The sequence below is a fragment of the Astatotilapia calliptera genome, chromosome 2 (genome assembly GCF_964374335.1).
Source record: "Astatotilapia calliptera chromosome 2, fAstCal68.1, whole genome shotgun sequence".
In the NCBI taxonomy this organism is placed as follows: domain Eukaryota; kingdom Metazoa; phylum Chordata; class Actinopteri; order Cichliformes; family Cichlidae; genus Astatotilapia; species Astatotilapia calliptera.
In genome coordinates, this window is record NC_137423.1 from 19,653,553 (window position 1) to 19,672,060 (window position 18,508).

Consider the following 18,508-nt stretch of genomic DNA (forward strand, 5'->3'; position numbering starts at 1 on the left):
GCCCGGTGGTGGTTTAAGTGGACTACCCTTTTGAAAGGACTTAGAGCCAAGGGAGCGAGGTTAAAGTGTTCGAAAAAATCTGAAAAAAATTTGGGTCACTTCAGACCTCATACACTCCCTATAGAAGTCTAGATACACTGATACACACCAACCAGACTCTATTGTGTTTTCTGGAGACATTGTCCACTTGACAACAATGTGTTTTATGAGGTCCAAAAAAAACAATATTGGGTCTTTAAAGGGACAATGATGTAATATGTAAATAGCTCATCATTACCATGAATACACATCTGACAGGACACAGGATTACTGGAACATCATTTTATTAGTGTTCTTGGATCTGAACATTAATTTTAACCATAAATAAAAAAAGAAATCTATGGACAAAAATGCCCACGCTTCCCACAGAAATATAAAAATATAGAAAACAGAAAAATTAAAAACATTTAAAATGAATTTTAATAGTTTAAAGGTAAATATTAAGGGGAGAAAATATGCATTTATAATTTTTTATTTTAAATATAACCCGTCAAAAAAAACCCTAAATAAATTAAATGTAAAAATTATGAAATACAAACTACTTCTGTATTTAACAAGAACTTTTTTTTCTTTAAACAGAACATCAGTGTTAACAACAATTGGCAATCTGACCAAGATGTAAAACCACAGCTCTCTAAACAGTTATTTTAGTTCATTTTTTTCTGCCTTTTTGCAGTTAATCCTCTGTTTCTTACAAAATCTCTTATGTTTTGAACTGTTCTTCCTGCCAACACCGGATCTTCTACCAATTTGCAATGACTGCATTCATTTTTGGTGGCTAGTTTCCCTTCGTTTATGTGGTCTTTAAAATGCCTCATCACTGCAGCAACCTCAGCCTTGGACCACATGTTTTTGGGAGCTCTTCGGGAATTGTGGGATTGAGCAGCATTTTTCTCTGGAAGATATATAAAGTAGTAGTAGTTAAAACAAACAAAAAAACAAACAAAAAAAACAAAAAACATTTGGTGGTTAAAAGAATGGATGCTACCCTGTACTAACTTCTGAAATGTGTTGCTACCATCAATATCAAAACGAGCTAAAATTCTCTTTGAAAATTTATCAAATTTCTAAAATGAGACATTTAGTGTTCCGCTGTGAATAAAAGACTGAATAAAAAGTTGAATAAAAGTCTCTTGATGCATGCTCAATCATCCAGGTAAGTAAATCCCAAAACGTTGATTCTGTTAATCTGGACGTAGCGTTTTCAGTGGGAGAAACATTTTGTCACTCATCCAAGTGACTTTTTGCCACCACTCTGCAGTTTGCCATATGTTGCAAAGTGATGAAACAATAATAAGCTTAGAGAACCAACTGCACCCCTTACCTTCAGAGGGAGCAGCAGTCTCACTTGCTGCAGGCATTGTGAGTGGTCCTTCATCTGCTGATTACACAATTTGATTAAGTTTTAATATTTGTAACAAACATTTTATCCACAGAAACCAAGCTAGTGGTAACTTACCACAATCTACAGTGTCTTGGAGCTGCGCTGTGTTTGTGGAATCAGCTACTGCATGTACAGGCTCACTGGTGCCACACGCCAACATTGTGAGTGCTGTGTCATCATCATCTGATTCACTCTCACTGTCCTTTGTTTCAGCATCACTTAATGCAATTTCATCTGAGAAATTGTGGGAAAACCCCCCCAAAAAACCAAACACAAACCCCCCAAAAACCTCACATTAACAACGAGATATGACAAAATACAGAACAAATACTGGAAATTATAGTACATAGTTTTACTATTTAAGGCCACCACTCTGCAGTTTGCCAAATGTTGCAAAGTGATGAAACAATAGACTTCAAGAACCTTAAATCATGGACATTTAACAGAATGGTCTGTGCTTTTAGGTTTTAATTCGGTTGATAAAGCATAATATTCAACTACTGCCCTAATATTTGCTCCTTTCAATACAAACCTTCTATTTTGATCTCATCCAGTGATTTCCCCTGGATCTGGGAAAGTTGTCCTTTTTCCAGTGTTAAAAGCAGTTTGGAAATCTTGGCCAGCTGTGTTGTGGGAACTGGTAATCTGTAGAATTCGCGGTGAACGCGGATATCATGACCCAGGAAATCTGCAACCTGATCAAGTTCGTTGTTTTTCAAATTAAGGACTTGTGAGAGTGTGGCAACATGTTTTCTGAGCTGTGTCGATCTTAGATACTCAGGCTGCTTTGCTCCACACTGGTGTGCATGAACACGCAAGGAGTCCATTCCTCTGTAATGACTCATTGATCGGGGTCTTGCAAAGAGGTAGATATTAGTGGCACAAATACCACAGTCAGGCCTCCTACTAACCAGTAGTGACAGAGCATCCAGCATGCTTGGTGTTAGCAGAACTGGAACATTTCTGTCCCTTTTTCCCATTATTTCTATTCTACAGAAATAGTTACAGAGTCTCTGTTCCATTTCTGAGAGCCCCATGGCAACATCTGTGTGGAGTGCTGTTTTGTCTCTTTCAAGAAAACTTTTGAGGCGCATCTTTGAAACCTCTCCAGAACGTCTTCGGTTGAACACAATGATTTGTGAGAGTGTAACTTGTGCAAGTTGGGCATAATTCTGAGCTGTGGCTTCGTTCTCCAAGCTGCAAAAGGCACTTTCTGCAGATTTTTGAAGGTAGTGATGGAGAATCCGAACATCTTCTGTAAAGGGCAATGTTGATGGCTTGTTAAACTTTGCCTCACTCAATGTGTTCAAGGCACGGTGAGACACCATCTCAGACCATTTGGAGACATACAACTTCTTGAACGCATCAGTGGACTTGATTAGGGCTTCATCCTCTGTCATGAGGGCACGACAATGGATAATGTCAGACATTTTATGCAGTGTATGTCCCAGTTTCAGCGCAAGGCTTGGAGTTTTGTATGACAGTGTCTCTTCATCAAAACCTGAAACTTTCTTTACTGCTTGCACAACTCTCTGGAAATTAGCAGGCTTAATAGCTTCTTCCATGTTATGCACTGAGAATTCTGTGCGCAGACACAACAACAAACGTCCCGCTTCACGAAGCTTCTGTCGTATATAATCATACTTTGTAGGGTCTTGTCCATGTTTATTGTAGAGGGACTGGGCAAACTGAATAACAGTAAAGTCATTTCGCACAGCTGAGGCAATCTCATCTTGTTTCATAACAGCAAGAACCTTCCAGACTCCACTTGACACCTGCGGATAACACTGAGACTCCAGAGTTAAAGCCAGGCCGAGTACTTTGGTTCTTCCAGGTTCTTTATCCGTGTCATCTTTTGGTTTGTTAGGACATCTGCGGACATGTCTCCAAAGATCCTTGCGAACATACATCCCTTGACAATAAAAGCAATGAGCAAACTTTCCCTCTACTGCTTTAATCTTGGGTCTTCTCTTCACTTTCAGTGGTCCCACTCCACCATGCAAAACTGCAGCATTATGCTTAAAATTTCCCTTATTTCTCAATTTCTCTAACAGACTTTTACGCTCGTTTGAGTCTCTAGGCAGGGAAAATGCATGCACAACATCAGGAGCCGTTTTGTGCGTTTTCAGGTGGCGGGAAATTTTAGCTTGTGGTTTGCCACAAAAATAGCAGTAATTTCTTTTACTTAAAGTCATTTTTTCTGATTCAGTTTCGCAAAGCTCACTTTTATCTTGTGGCTTGTCCTTTGTCAAGTTGTGGATTAAATTCATTGAATCTGATTGTTCATGCGCTTTGGAGATGTCATCTTGGCATAGCAGACCTTTTGATGTGCTTGGCAATAATGAGATGTCTTCATCTGAATCTTCATCATATGACTCTGAATCTGGCACATATTCTTCTTCTGATATGCTGTGGTTGCCATCATCATCGCTTGATATTTGATCCAGAACTGAATGTGGCAATCCATCCTCCCCTGAATATTCAGAAATTTCTTCTTTCTGGAATGTAAGAACAAAAGTTTTTTTAATTGATCAATACTTTAGACAGGTAAAAAATAAACTGAAAAAAAGTCAAGCCAAATATGAATGGGATACACACCTGTGTTGACTGGTGGCAATTCTGATTTGCCAATTTTGCAAGGCAAGATTTGTGCCAGACCCCTAAACAAACTGAAACACATTTTGATAGACTTAATTTAGCTTTGCAGTTCTATTTAAGTGAAGTAGTTTTTTGTCAAAGCATTGCAGTAATGTCAAATGCTGAAAAAACAAAAAAAAAAAAAAACTGTTCACATTAAGGATATTTTAATGACTACACATACACTGCTAATCCCCCTCCCCCCCCCAAAAAAGGACATCCCAGATGTGAATGAAGGAATTATTCTTATTAAATACTTTGTTCTTTAGGTAGTTGAGTGGCATGAAAGTGTGTAGTTGAATGTGTGTGGCCTCCAGATGCCTGTACGACTTCCCTACAATGCCTGGGCATGCTCGGGATGAGGTGGCGGATGGTCTCCTGAAGGATCTCCTCCAAGACCTGGACTAAAGCATCTGCCAACCCCTGGACAGTTTGTGGTGGATGGAGTGAGACATGATGTCCCAGATGTGCTCAATTGGATTCAGGTCTGGGGAACAGGCGGGCCAGTCCATAGCATCAATGCCTTTGTCATGGAGGAACTGCTGACATACTCCAGCCACATGAGGCCCAGTGTCGTCTCGCATTAGGTGGACCCCAGGGCCAAATGCACCAGCATGTGGTCTCACAAAGGGTCCGAGGACCTCATCTTGTTACCCAATGACAGTCAGGCTCTCTGGCAGGCACAGAAATGCCACCCCTCACCATTACTGACCCACTGCCAATATGATCATGCTGGAGGATGTTGCAGGCAGCAGAACATTCCCCACGGCATCTCCAGACTGTCACGTGCTCAGTTTGAACCTCCTTTCAGCTGTGAGGAGCATAGGGTGCCCGTGCTGAAGTTGCCAAACTTTGTGTTTTCTGGCAAATGCCAAACATCCTGCATGGTGTTGGACTGCAAGCTCAATCCCCACCTGTGGATGCTGGACCCTCAAGTCACCCTCATGAAGTCAGTTTCTGACCATTTGAGCAGACAGATGCACATTTGTGGCCTGTTTGAGGTCATTTTGCAGGGCTCCTCTTGTTCCTCCTTGCACAAAGGTGGAGGTAGCGGTCCTGCTGCTGGGTTGTTGCCCTCCTATGGCCTACTCCACATCCAGGTAGCACCTCCATGCTCTGGACACTACACTAACAGACACAGCAAACCTTCTTGCCACAGCTCACATTGATGTGCTACGCTAGATGAGCTGCACTACCTGAGCCCCTTGTGTGGGTTGTAGACTGTCTCATGCTACCACTAAAATGAAATCACCGCCAGCATTCAAAAGTGACCATAACATCAGCCAGAAAGCATAGGTGCTGAGAAGTGGTCTGTGGTCACCACCTGCAGAACCAGTCCTTTATTATGGTGAATTGACTATAATTTCCACTTGTTGTCTACTCTATTTGCAAAACAGCATGTGAAACTGGTTGTCAGTGTTACTTCCTAAGTGAACAGTTTGATTTCACAGAAGTGTGACTGACTTGGAATAACATCGCATTGTTTAAGTGTTCCCTTTATTATTTTGAGCAGTTTATGTTATGGAATGGGGAATTGAGGACAATCCCAAGTATACCATTTTTACAAGGTCCTGCACCAATGAGGTAATACTGCATTTCTTTAATTAGACGTGACCACCCATTAATTAAAAAGGGAGCAGTGTTCATTTCAGCACGTCTTAACTTGTTGAACTCTATTAATGCTTTTTACTATACACTGTACCTATTCACTAAATGTCTCACCTTTGCACTTAAAGCCAAGCCACTTGAGGGAGGAAACCGGTCCCACACACTGAATGCACTTGTCCAAAGATGATATTGTTGTGCACACCAGACGATGATTGTGACACTGTTAGCAAAATATTGCAACATTTATTTGTTTTGGACAGTTGGAAAGGTGTGTTTTCAATTCAGTTGCAGATATCAACTAATAAACTTCGTCCATGTAAATCACATCACACCCAGGTGACTGCCAAACACACACACACACAGCATCCATAAAGAATGATGATAGATTAAATTATTAGTTCATTAAGTGGTACACTGGATTATATTTACCCTTTCAGGCTCTGGATGTTTCAGGTCCAGATCATTGTTTGGAAAGCTGTTTGGTTGCGGCTTTAGGCAGCTCACAGTCTTCTGAATCTGGCTGGTCTCAGTCTTCGTGTGTAACAGATAGAGAATGAAGACAAAAGAACAGTAATCTGACAGTTACTAAAAATGCATCACTCAAGAGGATGAATAGACCATTTCACTATCGGCAAATAGCGTAAGGTACACATCGTGCATGAGAAACATTCATTAAAATCTGTCCTAGGTCAATGTTACCTCTTCAAAATCTTGCACTGAAGAAGAATGCATGGCTTCTGAGCCTTGCTGAGGCATTTCTTCATCAAGATCCTGCAACAAAGAAAAGATGGCACAAAGATTAGACCAAGTGCTCTTCTTGCAACTGTACTGGGCAGTCCTGTGCTTCTGTCTTTAATTTGCATGTGTGTGTGTGTGTGTGTGTGGGGGGGGGGCTTTCCACTCAAGAAATGTTTTCTTCTGAAAAAAATACTGGCTACAATAATTAACAACTGATTCCTTTGCAATCATCCATCCTCTTCCACTTATCCTTATCAGGATTGTGGGGTAGCAGTTTTGGGGCCTATACCAGCTACCATAGGGCAGTACAAACTGGACAGATCGCCAGTCTAACATGGAAGGACAAGCATTTGCATTCACACCAAAGGGCAGTTTTGAATCACCAGTTAACCTAACCCCATAAGCTACATCTTTGGACTGTGGGAAGAAGCCAGAGTACACAGCGAGAGAGCCCATGCACTACCAGCAGTAAAAAGTGCCTAAAACAAGTTAAGTTGTATAGTACTATCTATCTTAATGTTCAAGCCTGAGTTTCAAACCACATAGAAACAAAGCACATGTAGTCAGTTCTGCATGCTGTAGGTCAAACTGTCAAGAAATACGAGAAGACCCCTCCTAAAACCAGAGTGATGTCACCATGAAGCAAACTTTGACAGAGTCTCCCAATAACAGTGTGGTCCTCCTAAGTCACATTTGGGTGGTTAACACACACACACACACACACACACACTCAGATGTTATCCAGACTTGCACTTTGAAACAATGAAAAGGACCTACAAGCCACGGTCCATGTAAATCACATCACACCCAGGTGACTGCCAAACACACACACACACAGCATCCATAAAGAATGATGATAGATTAAATTATTAGTTCATTAAGTGGTACACTGGATTATATTTACCCTTTCAGGCTCTGGATGTTTCAGGTCCAGATCATTGTTTGGAAAGCTGTTTGGTTGCGGCTTTAGGCAGCTCACAGTCTTCTGAATCTGGCTGGTCTCAGTCTTCGTGTGTAACAGATAGAGAATGAAGACAAAAGAACAGTAATCTGACAGTTACTAAAAATGCATCACTCAAGAGGATGAATAGACCATTTCACTATCGGCAAATAGCGTAAGGTACACATCGTGCATGAGAAACATTCATTAAAATCTGTCCTAGGTCAATGTTACCTCTTCAAAATCTTGCACTGAAGAAGAATGCATGGCTTCTGAGCCTTGCTGAGGCATTTCTTCATCAAGATCCTGCAACAAAGAAAAGATGGCACAAAGATTAGACCAAGTGCTCTTCTTGCAACTGTACTGGGCAGTCCTGTGCTTCTGTCTTTAATTTGCATGTGTGTGTGTGTGTGTGGGGGGGGCTTTCCACTCAAGAAATGTTTTCTTCTGAAAAAAATACTGGCTACAATAATTAACAACTGATTCCTTTGCAATCATCCATCCTCTTCCACTTATCCTTATCAGGATTGTGGGGTAGCAGTTTTGGGGCCTATACCAGCTACCATAGGGCAGTACAAACTGGACAGATCGCCAGTCTAACATGGAAGGACAAGCATTTGCATTCACACCAAAGGGCAGTTTTGAATCACCAGTTAACCTAACCCCATAAGCTACATCTTTGGACTGTGGGAAGAAGCCAGAGTACACAGCCAGAGAGAGCCCATGCATTACAGCAGTAAAAAGTGCCTAAAACAAGTTAAGAAGTTGTATAGTACTATCTATCTTAATGTTCAAGCCTGAGTTTCAAAAAATTTCAACATAGAAACAAAGCACATGCAGTCAGCTCTGCATGCTGTAGGTCAAACTGTCAAGACATACGAGAAGACCCCTCCTAAAACCAGAGTGATGTCACCATGAAGCAAACTTTGACGGAGTCCCCCAATAACAGTGTGGTCCTCCTAAGTCACATTTGGGTGGTTAACACACACACACACACACACACACACACACACTCAGATGTTATCCAGACTTGCACTTTGAAACAATGAAAAGGACCTACAAGCCACGGTCCATGTAAATCACATCACACCCAGGTGACTGCCAAACACACACACACACAGCATCCATAAAGAATGATGATAGATTAAATTATTAGTTCATTAAGTGGTACACTGGATTATATTTACCCTTTCAGGCTCTGGATGTTTCAGGTCCAGATCATTGTTTGGAAAGCTGTTTGGTTGCGGCTTTAGGCAGCTCACAGTCTTCTGAATCTGGCTGGTCTCAGTCTTCGTGTGTAACAGATAGAGAATGAAGACAAAAGAACAGTAATCTGACAGTTACTAAAAATGCATCACTCAAGAGGATGAATAGACCATTTCACTATTGGCAAATAGCGTAAGGTACACATCGTGCATGAGAAACATTCATTAAAATCTGTCCTAGGTCAATGTTACCTCTTCAAAATCTTGCACTGAAGAAGAATGCATGGCTTCTGAGCCTTGCTGAGGCATTTCTTCATCAAGATCCTGCAACAAAGAAAAGATGGCACAAAGATTAGACCAAGTGCTCTTCTTGCAACTGTACTGGGCAGTCCTGTGCTTCTGTCTTTAATTTGCATGTGTGTGTGTGTGTGTGGGGGGGGCTTTCCACTCAAGAAATGTTTTCTTCTGAAAAAAATACTGGCTACAATAGTTAACAACTGATTCCTTTGCAATCATCCATCCTCTTCCACTTATCCTTATCAGGATTGTGGGGTAGCAGTTTTGGGGCCTATACCAGCTACCATAGGGCAGTACAACCTGGACAGATCACCAGTCTAACATGGAAGGACAAGCATTTGCATTCACACCAAAGGGCAGTTTTGAATCACCAGTTAACCTAACCCCATAAGCTACATCTTTGGACTGTGGGAAGAAGCCAGAGTACACAGCGAGAGAGCCCATGCACTACCAGCAGTAAAAAGTGCCTAAAACAAGTTAAGTTGTATAGTACTATCTATCTTAATGTTCAAGCCTGAATTTCAAACCACATAGAAACAAAGCACATGTAGTCAGTTCTGCATGCTGTAGGTCAAACTGTCAAGAAATACGAGAAGACCCCTCCTAAAACCAGAGTGATGTCACCATGAAGCAAACTTTGACAGAGTCTCCCAATAACAGTGTGGTCCTCCTAAGTCACATTTGGGTGGTTAACACACACACACACACACACACACACTCAGATGTTATCCAGACTTGCACTTTGAAACAATGAAAAGGACCTACAAGCCACGGTCCATGTAAATCACATCACACCCAGGTGACTGCCAAACACACACACACACAGCATCCATAAAGAATGATGATAGATTAAATTATTAGTTCATTAAGTGGTACACTGGATTATATTTACCCTTTCAGGCTCTGGATGTTTCAGGTCCAGATCATTGTTTGGAAAGCTGTTTGGTTGCGGCTTTAGGCAGCTCACAGTCTTCTGAATCTGGCTGGTCTCAGTCTTCGTGTGTAACAGATAGAGAATGAAGACAAAAGAACAGTAATCTGACAGTTACTAAAAATGCATCACTCAAGAGGATGAATAGACCATTTCACTATCGGCAAATAGCGTAAGGTACACATCGTGCATGAGAAACATTCATTAAAATCTGTCCTAGGTCAATGTTACCTCTTCAAAATCTTGCACTGAAGAAGAATGCATGGCTTCTGAGCCTTGCTGAGGCATTTCTTCATCAAGATCCTGCAACAAAGAAAAGATGGCACAAAGATTAGACCAAGTGCTCTTCTTGCAACTGTACTGGGCAGTCCTGTGCTTCTGTCTTTAATTTGCATGTGTGTGTGTGTGTGTGGGGGGGGCTTTCCACTCAAGAAATGTTTTCTTCTGAAAAAAATACTGGCTACAATAATTAACAACTGATTCCTTTGCAATCATCCATCCTCTTCCACTTATCCTTATCAGGATTGTGGGGTAGCAGTTTTGGGGCCTATACCAGCTACCATAGGGCAGTACAAACTGGACAGATCGCCAGTCTAACATGGAAGGACAAGCATTTGCATTCACACCAAAGGGCAGTTTTGAATCACCAGTTAACCTAACCCCATAAGCTACATCTTTGGACTGTGGGAAGAAGCCAGAGTACACAGCCAGAGAGAGCCCATGCATTACAGCAGTAAAAAGTGCCTAAAACAAGTTAAGAAGTTGTATAGTACTATCTATCTTAATGTTCAAGCCTGAGTTTCAAAAAATTTCAACATAGAAACAAAGCACATGCAGTCAGCTCTGCATGCTGTAGGTCAAACTGTCAAGACATACGAGAAGACCCCTCCTAAAACCAGAGTGATGTCACCATGAAGCAAACTTTGACGGAGTCCCCCAATAACAGTGTGGTCCTCCTAAGTCACATTTGGGTGGTTAACACACACACACACACACACACACACACTCAGATGTTATCCAGACTTGCACTTTGAAACAATGAAAAGGACCTACAAGCCACGGTCCATGTAAATCACATCACACCCAGGTGACTGCCAAACACACACACACAGCATCCATAAAGAATGATGATAGATTAAATTATTAGTTCATTAAGTGGTACACTGGATTATATTTACCCTTTCAGGCTCTGGATGTTTCAGGTCCAGATCATTGTTTGGAAAGCTGTTTGGTTGTGGCTTTAGGCAGCTCACAGTCTTCTGAATCTGGCTGGTCTCAGTCTTCGTGTGTAACAGATAGAGAATGAAGACAAAAGAACAGTAATCTGACAGTTACTAAAAATGCATCACTCAAGAGGATGAATAGACCATTTCACTATTGGCAAATAGCGTAAGGTACACATCGTGCATGAGAAACATTCATTAAAATCTGTCCTAGGTCAATGTTACCTCTTCAAAATCTTGCACTGAAGAAGAATGCATGGCTTCTGAGCCTTGCTGAGGCATTTCTTCATCAAGATCCTGCAACAAAGAAAAGATGGCACAAAGATTAGACCAAGTGCTCTTCTTGCAACTGTACTGGGCAGTCCTGTGCTTCTGTCTTTAATTTGCATGTGTGTGTGTGTGTGTGGGGGGGGCTTTCCACTCAAGAAATGTTTTCTTCTGAAAAAAATACTGGCTACAATAGTTAACAACTGATTCCTTTGCAATCATCCATCCTCTTCCACTTATCCTTATCAGGATTGTGGGGTAGCAGTTTTGGGGCCTATACCAGCTACCATAGGGCAGTACAACCTGGACAGATCACCAGTCTAACATGGAAGGACAAGCATTTGCATTCACACCAAAGGGCAGTTTTGAATCACCAGTTAACCTAACCCCATAAGCTACATCTTTGGACTGTGGGAAGAAGCCAGAGTACACAGCGAGAGAGCCCATGCACTACCAGCAGTAAAAAGTGCCTAAAACAAGTTAAGTTGTATAGTACTATCTATCTTAATGTTCAAGCCTGAGTTTCAAACCACATAGAAACAAAGCACATGTAGTCAGTTCTGCATGCTGTAGGTCAAACTGTCAAGAAATACGAGAAGACCCCTCCTAAAACCAGAGTGATGTCACCATGAAGCAAACTTTGACAGAGTCTTCCAATAACAGTGTGGTCCTCCTAAGTCACATTTGGGTGGTTAACACACACACACACACACACACACTCAGATGTTATCCAGACTTGCACTTTGAAACAATGAAAAGGACCTACAAGCCACGGTCCATGTAAATCACATCTCACCCAGGTGACTGCCAAACACACACACACACAGCATCCATAAAGAATGATGATAGATTAAATTATTAGTTCATTAAGTGGTACACTGGATTATATTTACCCTTTCAGGCTCTGGATGTTTCAGGTCCAGATCATTGTTTGGAAAGCTGTTTGGTTGCGGCTTTAGGCAGCTCACAGTCTTCTGAATCTGGCTGGTCTCAGTCTTCGTGTGTAACAGATAGAGAATGAAGACAAAAGAACAGTAATCTGACAGTTACTAAAAATGCATCACTCAAGAGGATGAATAGACCATTTCACTATCGGCAAATAGCGTAAGGTACACATCGTGCATGAGAAACATTCATTAAAATCTGTCCTAGGTCAATGTTACCTCTTCAAAATCTTGCACTGAAGAAGAATGCATGGCTTCTGAGCCTTGCTGAGGCATTTCTTCATCAAGATCCTGCAACAAAGAAAAGATGGCACAAAGATTAGACCAAGTGCTCTTCTTGCAACTGTACTGGGCAGTCCTGTGCTTCTGTCTTTAATTTGCATGTGTGTGTGTGTGTGTGTGTGGGGGGGGGGCTTTCCACTCAAGAAATGTTTTCTTCTGAAAAAAATACTGGCTACAATAATTAACAACTGATTCCTTTGCAATCATCCATCCTCTTCCACTTATCCTTATCAGGATTGTGGGGTAGCAGTTTTGGGGCCTATACCAGCTACCATAGGGCAGTACAAACTGGACAGATCGCCAGTCTAACATGGAAGGACAAGCATTTGCATTCACACCAAAGGGCAGTTTTGAATCACCAGTTAACCTAACCCCATAAGCTACATCTTTGGACTGTGGGAAGAAGCCAGAGTACACAGCCAGAGAGAGCCCATGCATTACAGCAGTAAAAAGTGCCTAAAACAAGTTAAGAAGTTGTATAGTACTATCTATCTTAATGTTCAAGCCTGAGTTTCAAAAAATTTCAACATAGAAACAAAGCACATGCAGTCAGCTCTGCATGCTGTAGGTCAAACTGTCAAGACATACGAGAAGACCCCTCCTAAAACCAGAGTGATGTCACCATGAAGCAAACTTTGACGGAGTCCCCCAATAACAGTGTGGTCCTCCTAAGTCACATTTGGGTGGTTAACACACACACACACACACACACACACACTCAGATGTTATCCAGACTTGCACTTTGAAACAATGAAAAGGACCTACAAGCCACGGTCCATGTAAATCACATCACACCCAGGTGACTGCCAAACACACACACACAGCATCCATAAAGAATGATGATAGATTAAATTATTAGTTCATTAAGTGGTACACTGGATTATATTTACCCTTTCAGGCTCTGGATGTTTCAGGTCCAGATCATTGTTTGGAAAGCTGTTTGGTTGTGGCTTTAGGCAGCTCACAGTCTTCTGAATCTGGCTGGTCTCAGTCTTCGTGTGTAACAGATAGAAAATGAATATACAGTGCATTTTTGAAGAGGCTTTTGAAACATTAAATAAACTGTATGAGAAAGATAAGTTTCAAGCTATTGTCTTTAAAATATTCACTGTCATGTATAGAGAATTTAAGGCCCTATGATTAAGAGACAAATAGTCAGTGTGATTTCTTTATTTTTTAAGCCATTGCTAAAGGAGTAAAACAATCACCTGTAGCAGCAACGAACTGTCACTAGGGCCCATTTATCTTCAAGGGACAAAATTTAAAATGAATCTAACTAAAGAGGCTACACAGCAAAATCTCCAGTGTTAAATTAACACTAGAGAGTGTCTATATGGGTCCACACAACACTGTTGAGTGTTGAATTAACACTTTTGACAGTATTATATGTTTAAAAGTAACCTAGTCAGTTTTGAAGATTAACAAAGACTAACACTGAGCAGTGCTGATTTTCTAACACTGGAATATTTCTAACATTTTGAGTTATTTTCCAGTGTTAGAAAATCAGCACTGCTCAGTGTTAGCCATTGTTAATCTTCAAAACTGACTAGGTTACTTTTAAACATATAACACTGTCAAAAGTGTTAATTTAACACTCAACAGTGTTGTATTTAACACTCAGAGGTGTGGACCCTTATAGACACTCTCCAGTGTTAATTTAACACTGGAGATTTTGCTGTGTAGAATCACATTAAACATCAATCACTGTTAAAATTTAGAAACCGAAAGCCATTTTTTATTTCTGCATACCTGCTGATATTTTTTTTAGTGCTTTTAGAGGGCTTTGATGTGGCAGCCATCACAATTGCCTGTTTTCCATTAGTACCTACCCCTGTTTTTCCAGTAGGTTATAGTACCATGTAGTTTTTCAGTAACTACTGCACCAAGGTTCCAAGTGATCCAAAGTGATCAGAAAATTTGACATAGACTGAATGCCACCAGGTGGCTGGTCAATGGTGTCACTCGATAAGTTATGAGTGCGCCTCCTTCGTGAAAATCCAAGCCATCATTTTTGAAACTCTGAAATGTTTGAAATAGCGACCAAAATTAACAGCGTGATCCCTGAATTGAACACTAAAGTATAGACTGAGCAGCAGGCATTTTGTCACCTTGACGTCCATGCTTGCTGTGGCATTTATATCACTGGATGCTCGGCTGCATTGCTATAGTTATCCCAGGCACAGTAGGTGATACTCAATTTCAGTGAAAAACTAGATGCCCTAAGTCACGTTAAGCCAATTTGAGTAGGTACAAATGTAAAAATGGCTTAGGGTATGCAATTTATCAGTTCCAAAAAGTACAATTGTAGAAATACCTTGCATCTCCAGAGCCAATCCGAGTCACCATAATTATAGTCTATTTCTTCGCCTGGACTTATGTCTCTGCTTGCAAATAAGCATAGATGGGGCTTTCCATTGATATTTAATATTTTCATCTTAGCACTTGGACTGATGTGGTTGTCGTTGACAAGTCTGCCTAATGACCCATCTTCTTGAGATGCATCCACACTGTGGGGTTAGGCAAAAAAGTATTAGCTTAACTAGTTAGTTAGGAAGCTTTTTTTTTTCATAAATCAAAAGCAATGTGTAATTTAATCTTAATCAAACTACACTGATATAATACGCACCACCAGAGTTTTCCATCAAACTTGAATTCAAACATGAACACCTTCAGGCTGTCATGATAAACTCTGTGTCTCCGCTCACATTCTTCTTTTGTTATGAGTTTACCTCTGTATTCCAAAAGAAAGTCTCCTTTTTGGAATGGAACAGTCGTGAAAATGCCCCGACCTGAATTGCAGAGGCATACCAAGTGAGTGACAAAAGACAAAGTGACAAACTCCAAATCTAATCCAAACTAAAGACCAACTTACCTTTGAAGGCATTTATGTAGTGGATATCAAGTCCCAGTTTGTCCCTTCCAGCAGAAACATGACAGACTGCATCCTCCCGTGGAGGAATGCGTCTCCTTCGCATGTTCTCCTGTACGATTGGCTGTATTACCAAAGCATATAAAGTATTACGATTATCGTCATCATTGTCATCATCATCAGTAGTAGCAGAACTAGCAGTAGTGTAGTTTACAGCATAAACACAGCTGACTTATTCATAGTGCTAATTTATGCCTTCTTTTAAAATGTTAAAGGCCTAGTACTCAAAATGGCGACATGTGACATTTCTGTAATGGCGACTGCAGAGAGTGATACAAGTACTGAGAAAGCTTAGGCATCAAAACTGTAAGAAGTTTTTTCTTCAGGCATATAAATAAATACACGACTAAATACACTTATACCCTTGCTTTTATTTTAGGGCTGTCAGCAGAATGACAGACATTGGACAAACTGCCCGAAATTAGCTAACAGCGACATCAGGGATTTTGACTCAGACTGCGCTGGTTTAATTGTTAATCGCGTTAGTCGCGATGTCGGCATTAACACGTTTAAGCCACAATAATGCTTTAACACCGAGTAAATCCTAACACGGGTTAGCCCGCTTTATCGCGTTGACGCGGTTAGTCGTCAGCCCTATTTTATTTACTCAATGACAAACGCTGGGGCCGTTTTACTTCTTCAAAGACTCACTAACAGTCCATAAAGCATAAATTAAACCAGTTTAATATAGGCCTGTGCACCTATAATTTCATATAGTATTAAAGTCATGGTGCATTTTACATTAAAAAAGGCTTACCTTTGTGTTTTTAATCCGTCTTCGTATTGCCGTCGACATACACTTGTTAAAGGGCACGCGCGCGAAAGTTGTGGCGCCGTTTCCTGTAGGTACCGCCTATATATATAGCCTATCAATCACAATGACTTCCGGCCGTGTGTATTGAAAATGTGTATTAAATTGCAGTACCTACACACATCCACTCTAACTCGAAACGTCGCTGTGCAATACACTGGAATACACAAAAATCAGGTGAGGGGTATAGGTGGACTTTTAAGAAAATCAGAAAATCTTTTAATTATAGTTTAATAAATGAATTTACACTACAGTTTAAGCAAATACAGGTCAAAAGATAAATAATGACCTCATAAGAAGTAGAAAAAATTATTATTTAGACACTTAAAAATGCATTTACAAGTCATGTTTTAGGGGGACACATGAATACACAGCAAAAAGTCGAAATGTCCCCGGAGCCCAGGTACAGCGCAGGTCAAATGTCAATCCATACCACATAGACGCACACACACACACACACACACACACACACACACACACTCTACATCTGGGTTCATTATATCTGCCTATAATTAGCAGTGGGTTGGAGAGGAAGCCATCATCCCTCTGTCTGTCATATGATCCGATGACTGAGCACCTGACAGTCACTATGATTTATCAGCCGGATATTACATTTCCATAATCCCACTCTGACTTTGTCTCACTCTCATTGTTGCTTTTTCTAACATCCCCATTGGTCTTTCTCTTTGTCTCTGTCTCACTCCCTCTGCTCTCTCTTCCACTTACTTTATTTCATGTAATTGTGATGATGAAGAGGAATCCTGTTTTATCACTTTACCTCGCTATACTGGAAGGTCCGAGGTCATTTTTCAACCTATATTATAGCAGTTTATAGATATGCAGTATGGATATACCAGGCCCATGTGTTAGTAGCTCTATTAAGGCACAAAACAGATGATGACCTCAAAGGATTTGAGCAACAAAGACTTTCCACTAGTTGATTTCTGGCAAGTTTCCCCTGTTAACTGTAAACCACTCCAGGTGACAACCCCATAAAGATGGTTAATGTCTCAGTCACACTGGAGTAAAAATAGTGTGACGGAGTGACTATGAAAAATTGGTGGTGGCCCAGTGACTCCATTTACTTTCTAACACTGGAATATTTCTAACATTTTGAGTTATTTTCCAGTGTTAGAAAATCAGCACTGCTCAGTGCTAGCCATTGTTAATCTTCAAAACTGACTAGGTTACTTTTAAACATATAACACTGTCAAAAGTGTTAATTTAACACTCAACAGTGTTGTATGTAACACTCAGAGGTGTGGACCCATATAGACACTCTTCAGTGTTAATTTAACACTGGAGATTTTGCTATAGGGGGAGGTATAGCCCCCCCCTGTGAGAGGGGCCAACATGTAAGAGTTTGAGGATGTTATTTGTCTGTCTCTGTATATAAGATGTAAGGGCGGTGGCCACAATTCAGAGATGGTCCTGGTGTTTCACTGGGATGTTCTCTCCACATTGCAATGTGTTTATTAAACCCACTTCAAATCAAGCTCACTGGGTGTGTTGCAGGTTATTGTTAAATTTTCCACAACAGAGGCAAAGGCTACGTTTACACTGTAGGCGAAAGCGCATCAAATCCAACTTTTTTGATCCTATGAGAAAGCATGGCGGCAAACCTGCAGTGTGAACGTAGCCAAAGTCAGTGACTTCTAAAAAGGGTTATAAGGCCACTTCTAAGGCTTTAGCCATCCACAGATGGAGACAACATCCAATAATGGTGAATCTTCCCAGAAGTTGATACAAGGAGGCCTACCAAAACTTTCCAAGTGTCATGGTCCTGGGCCATGTTGGCCCAGTGTTCTTAGTTTCCTTGTATGTTTGTATTTTATTCCATGCTTCCCCTGCCCATTATGTCTAGTTCTCCCCGTGCTCTCTCTTCCCCCTGTGTGCCCTCTATGTATTTATGAGCCCTCGTCCCCTTTCGTGTTTATTCCATGTCTCCCCTGCCTGTTACGTTGGTGTTCTACTCGTGCTCTCTCTCCTCCTGTACTTCCTGTTTCACCTCTCCCGTCAGTGTTCAGTTCACCCCGCCCTGTCTCGTTATGATTATCAGTGTCACCTGTGTTCCCCGTGTGTTCCCACTTCCCTCGTTAACCCTCTGTGTATTTCTGTCTGCGTCTCCCTCTGTTCAGTGTGACGTCGTCCCTCATGTTGTGTGGATCTCCCTGTGTCTCTCTGTGAGTTCTTAGTTTGTAGTTTTCCCAGTTTAGTTTTGTATTTCCTATGTTCTGCCATTCCAGCATTAAAGCTGTGATTTTGAGTTCATC

General features: G+C 41.0%; 2 long non-coding RNA genes across 5 annotated transcripts; both read right to left on the minus strand.

The window, feature by feature from the left end:
- Positions 1-306: 306 nt before the first annotated feature.
- LOC113019781 (uncharacterized) lies at positions 307-6,449 on the minus strand. 3 transcript variants are annotated; one of them, XR_013911208.1, is made up of 7 exons: positions 6,098-6,449; positions 5,783-5,888; positions 4,022-4,092; positions 1,956-3,921; positions 1,499-1,657; positions 1,364-1,420; positions 307-934 (listed from the first exon to the last, which is right to left on the minus strand). It is a non-coding gene; the product is annotated as an uncharacterized LOC113019781 (long non-coding RNA). The 3 variants fall into 3 exon arrangements; XR_013911204.1 differs by having other exon boundaries at positions 1,956-4,092; XR_013911196.1 differs by lacking the exons at positions 5,783-5,888; positions 6,098-6,449 and having other exon boundaries at positions 1,956-5,409.
- Positions 6,450-14,247: 7,798 nt separating this feature from the next.
- LOC145430885 (uncharacterized) lies at positions 14,248-16,701 on the minus strand. Of its 2 annotated transcripts, XR_013911213.1 has the most exons (4): positions 15,368-16,701; positions 15,122-15,284; positions 14,810-15,002; positions 14,248-14,514 (listed from the first exon to the last, which is right to left on the minus strand). It is a non-coding gene; the product is annotated as an uncharacterized LOC145430885 (long non-coding RNA). The 2 variants fall into 2 exon arrangements; XR_013911211.1 differs by lacking the exon at positions 14,248-14,514 and having other exon boundaries at positions 14,674-15,002; positions 15,368-16,699.
- Between the last annotated feature and the right edge of the window lie 1,807 nt (positions 16,702-18,508).